Genomic DNA, 16,198 nt, shown 5'->3' with positions numbered 1-16,198 from the left:
TTCCCAGTTTTTCCTTCTGGGACTTACAATGCGTAAGTTGATCCACTTGATACTGTTCTGTAGGTCCCCTAAACTTCTTTATGTTTCTATTCCTCAGACTCAGTAATGCCCAATTTCTTGTCTTCAAATTCAATGACTTTTTAAAAAAAAAATTTTTGGTAGTTGTAGATGGACAGCATTCCTTTATTTTGTTCATTTTTATGTGGTGCTGAGGATTGAACTCAGTGCCTCACATGTGCTAGGCACGTGCTTGCACTGAGCTACAGCCACCGCCCCTCAATGCTCTTCTGCCTGCTCAAATCTCTCCAGTGAATTTCTCATTTCAGTTATGGATTTTAGCTTCAGAATTTACATTTGGTTTCTTTTTATTTTTTTTGGTCTCTATTCATATTTTCCCCTTTTTCATATATCATTTCCTTGACGTTCTCCACATCTATCTTCTTCTTATTTTTGTTTTTTACTATGTATTTTACTAGTTTTTTTGTTGTTATATTACCTTGAATATCAACAGAAGCCAAAAAGCTTTACTGTGAATCATTCTGGGGCAATAGGCAAAAGAAAGCATGTTATTCACACTTCATTCAAATATCACTATCAGAAAAGGTCACCTGAAGAAAATTGGGAAATTGTCATATATTAATTTCTTTAAGAAACCTATAAAGTCATGTGGCCTCAGCAAGATAATATAACAAAATGGTTGCCCTGAGTTTGTTCCCCGCCACACCCCCTAGTACACAGGATCACTGAACTACATCCCCACTGAGCATCCCAGCAGTTTTTTATTTTGAGACAGGGTCTCACTAAGATGCTAAGGCTGGCCTCAAATTTGTGATCCTCCTGCCTCAGCTTCCTGAGTTGGTGGGATTACAGACATGTGCCATAACAACTGCCTGGCTGGCGTTTTTAGTCATTAATCCAAAAAATGCCTTACAATTTAAAAATCCTCTATAAACATTTGTATTTGAGAGTTTTCCCCACTTGAATTCAAGATGGACTAATTTAAAACCAACAAACATCACTGTCTCATGCTATCTGAACTGAAACAAAAAGTGTTATTATAAACAACTCATTGAAATTGGTTCATTTTTATCAAGTTTTCTATCTTCTTTTTTAATTTTAATTTTTTTGGTAATGGAATTAAACCCAGGGGTACTTAACCACTAATCCACATCCCTAGCCCCCGTATTTATTTATTTATGAATTTATGTAGGTATGTATTCACGTATGTATGTACGTTATGTTATGTATTTATTTATTTATTTATGGTACCAGGGATTTAACCCAGGGGTGCTTAACCACTGAACCACATCCCCAGCCCTTTTTCTTATTTATGTATGTATGTATGTATGTATGTATGTATGTATGTATTCATTTATTTATTTATCGTACCAAGGATTGAACCCAGGGGTCCTTAACCACCGAGACACATTTCCAGCCCTTTTTTATATTTTATTAGAGAAGGGTCTCGCAGAGTTCTTAGGGCCTTGATAAGTTGCTGAGGCTGGGTTTGAACTCACGATCCTTCTGCCTCAGCCTCCCAAGTCACTAGCGTTACAGGGGTGCACCACTGCATCTGGCTTCACATCTTTTAGTTCTTTGAGCATTTTAAAGATGGTTGTTTTAAGTTTTTGTCTAGTAGATCAGCCTTCAGGTGTTTTTTTTTAGGGACAGTTTCCGCTGATTTTATTTTTGTCTCTTTGAATGGGCCAAGTTTTCCTGTTACTTTCTGTGCTTTTTTTGAAAACCAGATATTTGAGTCTACTAATGTTGATAACTCTGGAAATTTCAAGTTTACTTAGGTGTTATATTTTTTAGGAGGTCTTTCTCTGCCACTCAATTTGAAATTGCAGCCTTTCTCCCTGACTGGAAGTTTCCTGTCCATGTGGTTCATTAGTTCTTTAACCTTTATCACCATCTATGAGCTTTATATATTTTGCTTATCTTTCTTTCTCCTCTAACTGGAAATGTAAGATCCATAAGAATAGGGATTTTTTTTTTCCTTTATTATTGTTGAACCCCTGGCAACTGAAATTGTGGCTGTCTATTATAGTGCTAAGTTATTGTTTCTTAAAAAGTAATGAATGGAGTGGTGGGTTATCCTGGAATATATGCTTAATATTTATTTATACCCTATCTCATTTCACAAAGTAGTTGAGATGAGAAATTTCCTAGTAAACAAATTAGAGCCCACGGGAATGGTTTAGACTAGAAGAGAGATTTGAGTGAAGCCATGGGGAGTATATGTCATATCTTAAAAGTGTAAGGAGTCATAGTCATAAAGAAGAATTACTCATGGCACTTGCAGGTTAAGGGATGGAACTGGAGGCTATCATGCTAAGTGAAATAAGCCAGTACCCAAAAGTCAAAGGTTTGACTGTTTTCTCTGATATGAAGAAGCTAATCCAAAATAAGAGGGGCAGGGGAATTAAAAAGAGAAATTTAGAGAGAGAGGGAGTGAGGGGAGGCAGGGGGGAGGGAGAGAAAGGAAATAAAGAGGGGAGAGGAAATTTCATCAACATAGGGGAATGATCAGTAGACAAGGAGATTGAGGAAGAAGGGATGGGAGAAGGGAAGAACAGAACTTTTGTATGTGCAGCATGTGGCGTGGTGGTTCCTGGCATCAAGTGTATCCACAGGACCACTAAGAGGGATCAGTGAAGTAGAGGGAGTGAGCTGGGGTGAGGAAGTCCAGGGACTAAATTGGACCCCTTGGGTTCCATGCTATTGTGATTATATCAAGGTGTATCCTGGTGCTGTATCATAACTAAAAGAATTAAAAAAAAAAAAAAAAAAAACAGGCACGGTGATGCATGCCTGTATCTAGTAGCTCAGGAGGCTGAGGCAGGATTGCAGATTTTAAAGCCAGCCTTAGCAACTTAATGAGGCTGTTAACAACTTAATTGCCTCAAAATAAAAAAAGAGTTGGGATGGACTCATGGTTGAATGTCCCTGGGTTCCATTCCTGGTTATCCCCCTGCTCCCCCCCAAAAAAAATAAAAAATAAAAAAGGGTATAAGAAGTCAGAAAAGAACAAGGGATGGGACTCCAGAAACACCAGCGTGTAAAGGTTGACCAGAGAGAGCAGCACCATCCTTAGACTTAGCCAGGTGGGAACTCTGCCTTAGGCCCTCTTTAGAGATCTTAGCAGGTCTTTCTCCAGTTACATACCTCACCATAGCATTAAGATGTTGAGGAGCCAAGGGACTAGTCTATTCTGGTGTCTTTCTTGTTCAAGCTTTTCATATTTGGATTTCCAGAACTCTCTTCTCAGTATAACTTCAAAGGTCCCTTCCCTAATTGTCTCCTCTCTTGAGTGAATCCCAGTGTGTATGGGCTGCTCTAGGTATAAGGGATGGCTAAGGAGCAGCTGTTTGCAGGCATGTGACGAGCTTGGACATGTGGGCTGGGATGTCACATGCTTGCATCAAAGGCCTCTGGTGTGGAGTGAAACTGAAGGTTAGAAGTGAAAAGGGGCAAGATAGGCTGCTGGCCAAGGGAATCCATATGGCTTCCTAGGCCCCTGCAGAACTGGAAGAGTCTGAGAATTGAAAGTCTGAACTTGGGGGCTGGGGAGATAGCTCCAGTTTGGTAGAGTGCTCGCCTTGCAAGCACAAGGCCCTGGGTTTCAATCCCCAGCACCCCGGTGGTTGGGGGGGGGGGTCAGAACTTGGTCATTCAGGTTATTATAGAGTTATATTGTCAAGATAGATTTTAAATGGAATATAGGGTTCCAATTGTACTTTTGCCCCAAGTCCTGAAAAAGTAGCATGGGCCTACGAAAAGAATTGAAAAGTCAAGTCAATTTAAAGTTTTTAAGGAGGAAAAGAAACAGCATCAAATGCTTCACAGGCATTAAGTCTTATGAAAAAATGTGTCTATTGAAGTAGACAAGCAGAATTTAGTGAAAATTTCAGTTGAGTGGGGGGGGTAGATGCCAAAGAGTTGATTTCTTTTCTAGGGACTTTGAGAATTAAGGAAACTAGAGCAGTAGTAGGCAGGATTTTGAAAGTAGACTTTTCTATTCGAGTGATGAGGGAGTCTTATAAATGTTTATATGTCGAGAACAAGACTCAAGGTCCCCTGCATAGATCAGCAGAAAGGAGAGGGGTGTTTGAGGAGGTGGGTGTTTAGATGGTTATGATGCTAAGTTCTGGGGGTTGGGTTGCAGGGAGATAACTTAAGTGATGATCATATACCATTCACACTGGGTTTGGGGGCTTTTTTTTAAGTTGGATTCATGTTCCTAAGGAGCAGGGGTTATGCTTACAGCCACTTATTGAAAACCTGCTGTTGATTGAAATGGAGCTCATAAGATAGGGCATGGGCTACATGTATGTTATGTCTGTCCTTGCTTAATTGCTATTTAATGGTAACTTAAATTTTAAGTTTGATAAAAATTCTGATTCCCCCATAACCTAGAAATAATTTCTTTATCTGTTCAAGTAAATGTCTGTCATCAGGCTTGGAGATGATTTGTTTTAATAGATTTTTTACTATCTAAATCATACTTATTTGGGGCAAAAGATTTTTTGGTTAGGATTATATTAATACTCTCTTTTTTCCCTTCTCACTAGTAGTTCCAAAGAACTTCTGGTTCAGATTTTAGCTCTTGCCAAGTTGTGAAAATAGTGAAGGATGCTTAGACTACTTTACATTCGAATTGTAAGTAATTTTTTTTTTTCTATATTACTATATATATATTTAAGAAAACAGATTTTGAAATAGTCATTACCTTATAACAATAAATGTTAGTATGATGGACCTGGAATCTTTTTAGATTTTTCTTAAGATACAGATACTCTATTTCATTTATGTTTGTAAGATGAAAAAGAGTCTGATGGTAGTGGATCATTCTGATGGTAGTAAGATGAAATCTATGCTTTTTTCTAGATACTTCATTTATTTTATAAAGTTTATGGAAATTCTTCATCAGTTTATCTTACATATATGATGCAGTTGTCAAACTGATATAAAGGCATAATATTTATTAGGAATGTATCTTCTTTTTTATCTGAATATGCTTAATTTTTATACATTCTTTAATTTTGACATTTAAATATACTGTTTGGAATCTCTGTTTTCTCTGTCATGACGTGTTTAATATATACAAAATCAAATAGAATAATTTAGGAATAATTTATTGAATAACCCCAGATGATACACATTACATCTATTTCTGCAAGAGGAAAAAAAGCTTAAGAGGTTGATAAAGAGGTTACTTGAAACAATGTTATATGCACTTTGAACTGTTAGTTAAAACATTACTGAAAAAGAATAATTGAATAACATCAAAGGCATTCCAAATGGTTTTACTATTTATTTTTAAACTACTCTGAAAGTATAAGAAACTCAAATTAATCTTAGAATTTGGTAGAGTATGCAGTGTGAATACTAAATGAGATTGCTGCCATAAGCATAAAACAGTTCTAATTATATTATTCAAACAAACAAACCAAATGAGCCACAGAATAAGAGTGGAATATTTTAAAACTAACAATATTTAAATTTGTTAAATAGGTTAAAAAGTTTTAGAACTGGTCTCAGTTCGGCATAATTTATATATCAATTCATAAATATTTTTTAAAAATTCCATTAAGATAATTTGGCAATTAAAATTATATCCAGTAAAGGGAGAAATTTGTAATGTTTTATCTCCTGAAGTTTATAATCATATCATCTGTATACAATAGCTAGTGAAAATTTTATGCAATGAGTTAATGAACTTGAATTAAAACTCTTAAGACATAGAATGCTCATTACTGCCCTCTATTGAGTTAGAGATGTAGAAGCCTGTGCTCTTTTTCTTAGTTAAACCAGTAAAAATTAGATTGCAAACTAATTGGACATTATTATCCTGCATGCCTATATAATTACATGACCTGTGTAACTCTACATCTGTACAACCAGATGAATGAGAAGTTATAGTCCATTTATGTATGATGTGTCAAATACATTCTACTGTCAGGTATAACTGATTAGAACAAATAAAAAAATTAGATTGCAAACCTTAAGTTGTATTTTATATCTCTCCATATTTTTTATGACTTTTTCAAATTCTTCCTTTTTTTTAGGCTCTCTGGTTAATCATCTTTAGAAGACTGGATTTCTGGATAACTACTCCTACTCCATCTATATTGACTTTTAAAATATGATAATGCAGACTCATAACACTGGCAATCATCTATGAACCTTTAATTGCATTGATTCATAGCATTTGAAGCTTCCTCAGGGAATAAATGATGACATCAGCAGTGGTTGAGAGGTGGAGGTTCTGTTTTGGAGCTTTCCAGCAATGGAGTAGAAATCAAGAGGTTAGGCATCCAATGTATTACATTTCTGTTTTGTTCATAGAAATCAATGCATGAACTAATTTTGAAATTAATGGAAAGAGGTATTTGAGGGTAGTAATGTACAATGCATGAAATTTGTATATGTACATATGTATCCTCATATAATTTAAATAATAGAAATTGAAGAAGGTGCTGCAAGCTCTTTTGAATTTTTGGAACTTGCCAATGTTAAAATGAACATGAAGGAGGAAAAAATAGAACATTATAGCATTTATTGTGAGATAAATTTAAATTCTTTGTAATATCCATTGTTTGGATTTATAGAGCATATAGAAATATACTGTACCTAATACCTAAATTAGATTCATCTTGAGTTAGAATTTAGTACTTGTTTTACTTATCATCTTTGTTTCTTGGATATTCTAATCATTGTGGCAATCTATCATTTTAATCTAATATATATTCATTTATGAATTTAGATAGTTAAATCAGAAAAGAAATTCAGGTTTTGAAATTTTATACATGTAGAATTTTGAATCATTAGCATATATCATCATTTTCTTGTTATTGAGGAATACCGAAGAATAAGAGGAGTTGAAAATATAGACTTTGTGGTCTTGGCTTCTATTCTTGCTATTCAGTGAAAACTGAATATTGGAAGGGAACTAAGTTACAATAGTGCTGTCATAATAATGGATCCATATTTGGTTAGAGAGGAGGTGGAAAAATGGATGATTTTCCCAAAAGTTTGTTTTCTCTATTCTTTGTGAAAGGCATGGTGTTAGGGTTTGGTACTAGTTTAATGGTATAGTGGTACATTTTCAGAAACAAGTTAGGATATCATGCTGTATATTTTGGAGTCTGGATTCTTTTTGTTTTTTTCTTTTTGTTTCTTTGGTCTTCTAAGTTCCAGATCTGTGATGGACAAATTCAGTGGGAAGGGGATGAAATATTTGTGGACTTGCTGACTCCTAAGTTGTTCCCTTTGTATTTGAATCTAAAACTGGTTCAAAGCTCATTAAGAGAAGCCACAGCTGTAGAACCTATTTTATTCCCATCATCAATTTATTTCTTCCTTTAAGATTCACTTTCTGTATGATCACCTCTAGGTATGATTCACCAAGAGATGAAGGACTCAGGGGACTTTCAACCCCTCCTATATCACCCTGATCAAATACCACTACTTCCTGTAAACACTTTGTCTTATAGATTTGCTGTGTTGGTTATTTATTCCTATGAAGGGGAGCTGTGAAGAACAATAGCACAATATAGTTACTTGAGCTGATTAAAAAGTACCATTACTATGGAGGGGGGGCAGCAGTTCATTTCTGAAAGACTCCTTGTATTTTTCTCCTTTACATTGAACCCCTAGTGTTCAGGGCCAGAAGAACTGATTATCATGGAAGAAAATTAAATGACTTCACCAAGTTCTTAATTATTTTTAAATTAAAAAAAAATTTTTAGTTGGATGGACAATATTCCTTTATTTTATTTATTTATTTTTATGTGGTGCTGAGGATAGAAACCCAGCGCCTCATATGTGCTAGTGAGTGCTGTACCACTGAGCCACAACCCCTGCCTCCACTAAGTTCTTATTAGCTAATGATTTATATGGTAGTTTATAGGGTGGTCATATTTTATGGAGGAAGTCAGAATAAGGTGGTTGAACCCAAAAGAAGGTTGCACCGTTACTAGACATTTTGGGTGGTGTGGTACAAGAGTGGGAGCTACCGTTTTGGGAAAACATTTATTCAAATTATACCATGAAGGTACATGCTTAATTCATTCATTTTTTCCTTTGACAAATATTAATTGATTACTTACTGTATATCAAGTACTTTTCTAGGTACTGAGGATAAAGTATTTCAGAAGAGCTATGGAAAATAATTCAGGGTTAGACATGAATGGAGAAGATGGTAAATATGTATTTTAATTAGGGAAGTCATTGAGGATTTTTCTGAAGAGGTAATATTTTAGTTAGCGGTAAATGAAGTAAGAGTGGCCAAAGAAAATCTAGGGAAGAGAATTTCAGGGAGAAAGAGTCACTAATATGGAAATATATTCTGATTTTACAAAAGGAGTTTGAGGATAATGGAATTTTAAAGGTGGGTTTTTGTTTTATGAACAACTTTTCAGGAATATATTTACTATATAGAAGAATGTCTATGCTCTAAAATGCAGGGTGGGTAAAAAAATGAACTGTTAGATTTGTAATCATAGTACTAAATCAAAAGAAAAAGGAAATGTTTAAGAAGTGGTGGATAATCCCATTGACTTGGAAGCTCAGGCAGGAAAATCCAGGTTTGAAGCCACCCCTGTCTTTAAAAAAAGCAGGGGGGGAGCGGGGGTGGGGGTTGTGTGGTCAATGGTAAATGCTCCTGAATTTCAGTCCCTAGTTAACCTCCCATACACTAAAAAGTGGTAGATATCTGGAGAATTATGATTTTTCAAGCTTCATATTTTTATAACTTTTTTCTGATTATACATTAGGGAAAAAATTAGGATTTTTGTATTTCTGAGAATGATATTACATAAAAGTAAACTGCAATCTTACTCAATGATTATAGATGCAAGCATTATTTTAAAAAAGTAATACAGGGCTGGGGAGATAACTCAGTTGGAAGAGTGCTTGCCTTGCAAGCTCAAGGTCCTGGGTTCAATCCCCAGCACCGCAAAACAAAACAAAAATATGTAAAATAGTCATATTTAATAATTCAATTACCAAATAGACTTTAGATATATAGAAATAATTTAATATTAAGAAAATATAAGGGGCTGGGGATATAGCTCAGTTGGTAAAGTGCTTGCCTTACAAGCACAGAGCCCTGGGTTCAATCCCCAGCACCAAAAGAAAAAAAAAAAAAAAAAAAAAAAAAAAAAGAAAAGTAAAGAAAATTATAATTTGTCAGTAGCAGATAAGATTCTTGATGAAATGGTATTTTATAAAATTCAATATCCGTTCTTGATAAGAACTCTTTAACATGAATATAGATTTTCTTTACATTATAAAAAACAGTTGATAAGCTGGGCATAGTGATGGATGCCTGTGATCCCAATGATTTGGGAAGCTGAGACCAGGAGGATTGCAAGTTCACGGCCAGTCTCTGCAACTTAGACTATATCTCAAAAATAAAACATTAAAAAAAAGAACTGGGTATGTAGTTCATTGGTATAGCACCCCTGGGTTCAACCCCCAGTGTAAGAAGAAAAAGAAAAGAAAAAACACCACTGCTATCTAATAAATCAAGGTCTAGCATCTGTTTAATGATGAAGTACTAGGGCACTTCATTTAAAATTGTAGAGGAGATAAGGATAGTCTCTTATCTTTTGTAAAAAGTCTTTAACAAGGAAATATACTTTGACTTGGATGAGAGAAATGGAAATGATCAATATCATGTATGATATCTGTTTACCCATATCTATGTATTTTATTCCATCTCTATCAAATGTTTGGGCAAGTTTAGGGAAAATTGATGGTATGGGCCAAAAGTTCATATAGAAGAATAAATATTTCAGAAGTTTTTGAAAAGGAAATGTATTGCTGGCGGGTCTCTTAGAAATGGGGAATTAATACTGAAAAAAAAAGGTGGGGGAGGATTTAAATTAAAAACAAAACAGTAAATACAAGTTCTAGAGAACATCTGCTTTCAGAGAAACAAATTAGGAGTTTTTCCACTTCAGATTATGATGGAATAACTGAGACCAGCATAAACAGCTAGCAGAATAGACAAAGCATATGGAACCATAGTTAGAAAATATTGAACAGCTGGCAATATTGAGGGAAGAGAAGGGTGTCTCTGTGATCGTACTGGATTACTGCCACTTTCTGGGCTACAGTGCGGGGGAAAGGGACCTAAGCAGATGTTACTGTCTCACTCAAGTAAGGGAACAAAAATGTGAATTTGGAGAGGCTGAAGTGAGTAGCATATCCAAAAGGAAAGCTCCCCTAAAGGAACACAGAAACTGCCCTGGGCTTCCCTCAGCCTTAGCTTATTACTCATTTATTGAGGTATAAGAAACTCCATGATGCCAGGTAAATAATTATCAAAAACGCATAATCCCAGTAATTTATTGAAAATTTTAAAATTCCTTAGGACTGGGAGATATGGGCATTCCAGACAACTATAATGGAAAGTCATTGTTGAATGCCCAGGGGATTCCAGAAGGACTGTGTCAGACTAACCATGCTCTAGAATAATGATAGTCTAAAGTTTTAAAAATAGACCTCAAAAGTTGATCTGGAGGCTGGGGATGTAAATCAGTGTTAGAATACTTGTCTAGCTTCTACAAGGACCTGGATTTGATCCTCTTTCCCCCCAAAAAGTTGATCCATAAATATTTGCCATGACACTTAAAGATACCAGAATGTATCACCTAACAATGTAAAGTTTTTGTAAAAGAACCAAATAACACTTCTAGAGATGAAATACATACTGTCTGGAAAAAAAAAAAATTCATTAGAAAGGATTATAAAAGCTTAGGTACCATAGAAGAAAGGATCAAAAAATAACTTAGGTACCATAGAAGAAAAGATCAGTAAATATGAAGACAGCCATGGAAACTACATAAACAAACCATAGAGAAAAGAAGAGGAGGGGCTGGGAGATAGCTCAGTCGGTAGAGTGCTTGCCTTGCAAGCACAAGGCCCTGGGTTCGATCCCAGCACCCCCCCCCAAAAAAAAAAAAAAAAAAAAAGAAGAGGAAAAAAAAAAAAAAAAGGAAAGTAGCTGGAATTGGTGGTGGACCCCTGTAAGCCCAGGGGCTTGGGAAATTGAGGTAGGAGTATGCAAGTTCAAAGCCAGCCTAAGCTTGTCTCTAAATAAAAAAAAAGGGGGGGGGGACTGGGGATGTGGCTCAGTGGTTAAGCAACCCTGAGTTCAATCCCAGTCCCACCCTCCCAAAAGGAAGAACAGAGACTCTTATCTGTGGGACATCAGGTTGCCTTAAGATACATGTAATTTGAATCCCAAAGTGAGAGAAAAGGAGGGGAACAGAAGAAAATATATGAAGAAACAATGGTCATAAATTTCCCAAACTTGATGAAAAGATTAGACCTATTGATCCAGGAATTTTAAACACCATGCAGGATAAGGCATAGAACAAATAGACACTCAAGTACATTATAATAAAACTGCAGAAAGCCAGTGTCTGAGAAAAAAATATCAAAAGCAGCCAGAGGAAAAAACTCATTCCATTCAGAAGAACTAAGATAAGCACTACAGATATCTTTGCTGAAACTATGCAAGTTGGAGGATAATGATATCTTTAAGAAACTGTAGGAATAAAACTGTCAACCTACAAGTTTATATCCAGAAAAGAATATCTTCAAAGTGAATTTTTTCCCATAAAACAAAAGCTGAGAGAATTTATTATTATCATATCTATCCTACAAGAAATTCTTTAGACAGAAGGTAAATGATACCATCTGGAAACTTGGATCTACGCAAAGGAATGAAAACACTGGACAAATGGTTAATGTGTGGGCAAATTTAAAATTCTTTGTAAAATCAATTAGAAATGTTTATTTTATTGTTGTAAGAACATTTATGATATCGACCCTCAACATTTTTCAGTGTATAAAATGATTTTTACATTCTTAAAAAGATAATTGTTCAAGGGCAAAATAAAAACAATGAGTTTTGGAGTTTATAATGTGAAGAAGTCAATGTATGACAGTATACTAAAAGGGTGAGAGGAGAGAATTGGAAGGATACTATTATAACTTATTAAACATAAAGTAGCATGTTATTTGTAGGTCAACTGATAAGTTAAGAAGCATAATGTAAAATCTAAAGCAACCACCAAGAAATAAAGGACAGAAACATAGCTAGTAAGCCACAGCTTGAAATGAAATTAGTACTAAACAATACTCAGTTCAGTGAACAAAGAACAAGATTGTAGATTTAAACCCAGTTTTATTGATATTAAATGTGAATATTCTAAACATTCCAATCAAAAGGTAGATTGAGTTTTGTAAAAAAAAACCACACCTTTTTATGGTTCATATAAGAAATTCATTTTAAGAGTAATAGCAGTTTAAAAGAATAGAGCAGTGTGCAGTGGCACATGCCTGTAATCCCAGCAACTCGGGAGGCCGAGGCAAGGAAGATTGGAAGTTGAAAGCCAGCCTCAGCAATTTAGCTGGACTGACTCCAAAATAAAATTTCAAAAGGGGCTGGAGATGCAGCTCAATGGTAAAAGACCTCTGGGTTCAACCCTTAGTACCACTGAAAAAGTAAAAGTTAAAAGTATAGAAATAGATATATATTATGCAAATATTAATCATAAAAAGGTGGACTCCACTACCAGGGATAATGAAATTTCATAAATAATAAAAGAATCATTAAGCATAAGCTGACTAAACTTCAATAAAAAATAGATAAATCCACATATTAGTTGATTATATTGCTGCATTCCTCTCAGTAATGGACAGAATAAGTATACACAAAGTCAGTAAAGCTTTAGAAGATTTGAATGACATTACCATTTTACTTCACCTGCTGGGCATTTATAGACTGCCCAACTGCAGCAGAATACACATTGATTTCAAGCTTACATGGTCAGTTAACCAAGGTAGGTTAGCTATAAAACAAATCTCAGTGATTAAAATAATATGGAGAAAATTATCTGACTAAAGAATTTAACTAGAAATTAGCAACAAAAAAAATACCTGCAAAAAGTCAGTATAAGTCACTATATTTGCCAAATTCAGAAGAAATATTATGTGATCATGTCAAAGGCTACAGATCCCTTTGCCAGATTTCATCATCTATTGGTTATATAAACACCCTGAACAAGTATTAAAGGGCAACTTCCTCAACCTGATAAAGTGCATCTAAGAAAAACCCACAGTAAACTTTGTACTGATGGTAAAAGACAAGTGTTTTTTCCTTGAAGTTTGAGAGCAGGTTTGGCTGCTGTCACTGTTGCTTTTCCACACTGCGCCGGCAGCGTTGCTACAAGTCAAGGAAAAAAAAAAAGTTTACCTACATATTGGTGTTCTTAAGAAGTAGTAAAATTGCCTTTCTAGATGATGAATCATGTGGTACTAAGTAGTACTTAGTGGTACTAAGGGTTAGAAATTTCCAAGAAACCTAACACAACTTTTAGAGCCCATACATTTAGAATGGTATTATGTATTATCTACATTAGAATGTAGATATGTAAGAATCAATTGTTATTATATGTACTAGCAACATACAATTGGAAAATAAAATTTAAAAGGCAATATTATATAACAGCATCAAAATCATAGGATGTGTTTGAAGAAATGAAACAGGTTTATGTAAGATCAGTACATAGTAAACTAAAATATTGTTGAGAGAAATTAAGGACTTAGAATCCTTAATTATGGAGAGAGAAGCCTTGTTTATGAAACAGCAGACATATTATGGTTAAGGACAGAGTTGAAGGACTTACATACCTGACTTGAAGACTTATTGTAAGTACCACTGATTGAGATGGTATTGTATGGGGAAACCAAAAGACATGTGGATCAGTAGAGCTTAATGTAGTCCCACACATACATGACTGCTTGATTTTTCAGTAATGGAATTAAATGGAATAATATGATTCAATGGAGAAAGGATAGGCTTTTTAACAGATAATGGTGGAACAACTAATCATCCATATGCAAATAATCCACAATCCTTTCTCAACATTGTGTACAATGAATAACTCAACTTTGGTTATGCAAACCAAACTAAAAACTTCTGGAAGAAAATACAGGAGGCCATAATTTTGTAAATTGAACACAAAAACATGAATTTAAAGAGAATGATGAATTGAACTTCATTAAAATAAAAAAGTTTCTGCTCTTATTTAGGTGCAGTGGTGCACACCTATAACCCCAGAGGCCAGTGAGGCTGAGGCAGGGGCATCACAAGTTCAAAGCCAGCCTCAGAAAAAGCGCAGTGCCAAGCAACTCAGGGAGACCCTGTCTCTAAATAAAGTACAAAATCGGGTTGGGGATGTGGCTCAGTGATCGAGTACCCCTGAGTTCAATCCCTGGTACTATCCTCCCCGCCCCCAAAAAAAAAATCTGCTGTTTTAAAATTTCTGTTGTGAAAATGAAAACCAAAGATTGGAAGAAAATATTCAATACATATACTGATAACAGGCTTTGTATTAGTCCATTTTATAAAGAAAAGATGTTTACTTAGCTCACAGATCTGGAGGTTGCCAATTTGTGTTCAACTTTGGTGAACGTCCTATAGTAGATGGCATCATGCTAATGGAAATACATACAGAAATGAGACATCACCTGGTGAGATAGGGACCCATTGTGGCCAAGGAGGGCAAGGCTCACTTTTATGACTCCCTCAGGGTCCCATAAAAACTACCTTAAACCCTTTTAAGAATAATGCCTCAGGGCCCAAAAACATCCCAGTAGGCCCTACCTCTTAAAAACACATTGCTTCTTAACATTGCCACACTGACAACCAACCATTCACTACATCTCTGACGGACAAACTTAAAATGTATCTAAAAAATATATTCAGAAAATAAAAAATAATAAGAGGGAGATAACCCATTAAAATAGGCCAAAGAGTTGAATATACAGATGACCAGTAAGCACTTATTAAAATGCCCAATATTATTAGCCACCAGAGAAATGCAAATTAAAATCACAAGAAGATCCTACTATGAATTTACACAGAATGATGATAATTACAGAGTGAAACCACATGTTGGAAGGATATGGAGCAGCTGGAACTCTCATACATTGTTAATGGGGTTGTAAAATAATGTAACCACTTTGGAAAATAATTTGACAAGTCCTTTTAAAGTTAACTATACAAGTCAGGCATGGTGTCGCATGCCTGTAATCCCAGTGATTTGGGAAGCTGAGGCAAGAGGATTACAAGTTCAAGGCCATCCCTACAGCAACTTAGTGAGGACCTTAGCAACTCAGCGAGACCCTGTCTCAAAATTAAAAAATGAAAGGGGACTGGGCATGTGGCTTAGCGGATAAGTGCCCCTGGATCTAATCCCTGGTACCAAAATAAATAGATAAATAAAATTAACTGTAAGAGTAACATGATCTCATAATTAGACACCTAGGTAAATACCAAATGGAATGGCAGGGAAGGGAAGAGCAGGGAGGTTCATAGCGTTGTAACCATAGGAAGATGGGTAATTGGATACAAAATTGGTTTAGCTACAGTGGTATTTTTCAGAAATAAAAAGAAATTAACTATGGACACAGACAACACATATAAATAGCAGCTTTTAGGATTCACCTGCTTGGGAGGCTGAGGCAGGAGGATCAAAAGTTTGAGACGGGGCTGGGACTATAACTCAGTGATGGAGCATTTGCCTCGCACACAAGAGGCACTGACAAATGAAGGCATGCTGTCCATCTACAACTACAAAAAAAAAAAAAAAAAAAAAAAATTTGAGACAAGCCTGAGCAGCTTGGACTCTATGTCTCACAGTGTAAAAAGGGTTGGGGATATAGCTCAGTGGTAGAGGGGCCACAGGTTCAGTCACCAGTACTAGAAAAAAAGAAATCAGACATAAAAGAGGACAAATTGTTCATTCCAATATGAAATTTTGGAGAAGGTAGAACTGTAAGGATATAAATCTACAGATGTAGATTGATGGCTGTGTTGCCAGGGCTTGTCTTTGGGGGTGCTGAGTGATTTAGGGATACAAAGGAACTTTCTGGTATGTATTTCTTGACTGTAATGGTAGTTACAGGGATGTCTGCATTTGTGAAAATTCATAGGACTATACACAATATGGATGCATTTTATTTATATAAATGGATAAAGTTGATTAAAAATAAGATTTTAAAATATGAGGCAAATTCAGTTTGTGTTATTGGTTTTAAGTTTTTGTTATTGTTCCAATTGTTATTTTTAAATGAAAAAGGTATTTTGATTTTTCTTAGTTATATTTGATCA

At 35.3% G+C, this 16,198-nt stretch overlaps 2 protein-coding genes and 1 long non-coding RNA gene across 4 annotated transcripts in view; 2 read left to right on the top strand and 1 right to left on the bottom strand.

The window, feature by feature from the left end:
* The window catches only part of LOC306669226 (uncharacterized protein), a gene marked incomplete at its 5' end in the record, with an annotated part of 36,120 nt that extends 28,300 nt beyond the window's left edge, over positions 1-7,820 (top strand). The window contains 3 exons of the mRNA XM_079153102.1: positions 3,010-3,107; positions 4,575-4,662; positions 6,072-7,820. The remainder of the gene's footprint in view (positions 1-3,009; positions 3,108-4,574; positions 4,663-6,071) is intronic.
* LOC306670203 overlaps positions 1-16,198 on the bottom strand; it is a 505,412-nt gene that overhangs the window by 61,067 nt on the left and 428,147 nt on the right. The window lies entirely within an intron of this gene.
* ELF2 (E74 like ETS transcription factor 2) overlaps positions 1-16,198 on the top strand; it is a 103,792-nt gene that overhangs the window by 27,690 nt on the left and 59,904 nt on the right. The window lies entirely within an intron of this gene.

The sequence above is a fragment of the Sciurus vulgaris genome (assembly GCF_902686455.1).
Source record: "Sciurus vulgaris genome assembly, chromosome: 9".
In the NCBI taxonomy this organism is placed as follows: domain Eukaryota; kingdom Metazoa; phylum Chordata; class Mammalia; order Rodentia; family Sciuridae; genus Sciurus; species Sciurus vulgaris.
Note: the sequence above shows the minus strand (reverse complement) of the source record. Positions and strands in the feature narration are given on the sequence as shown.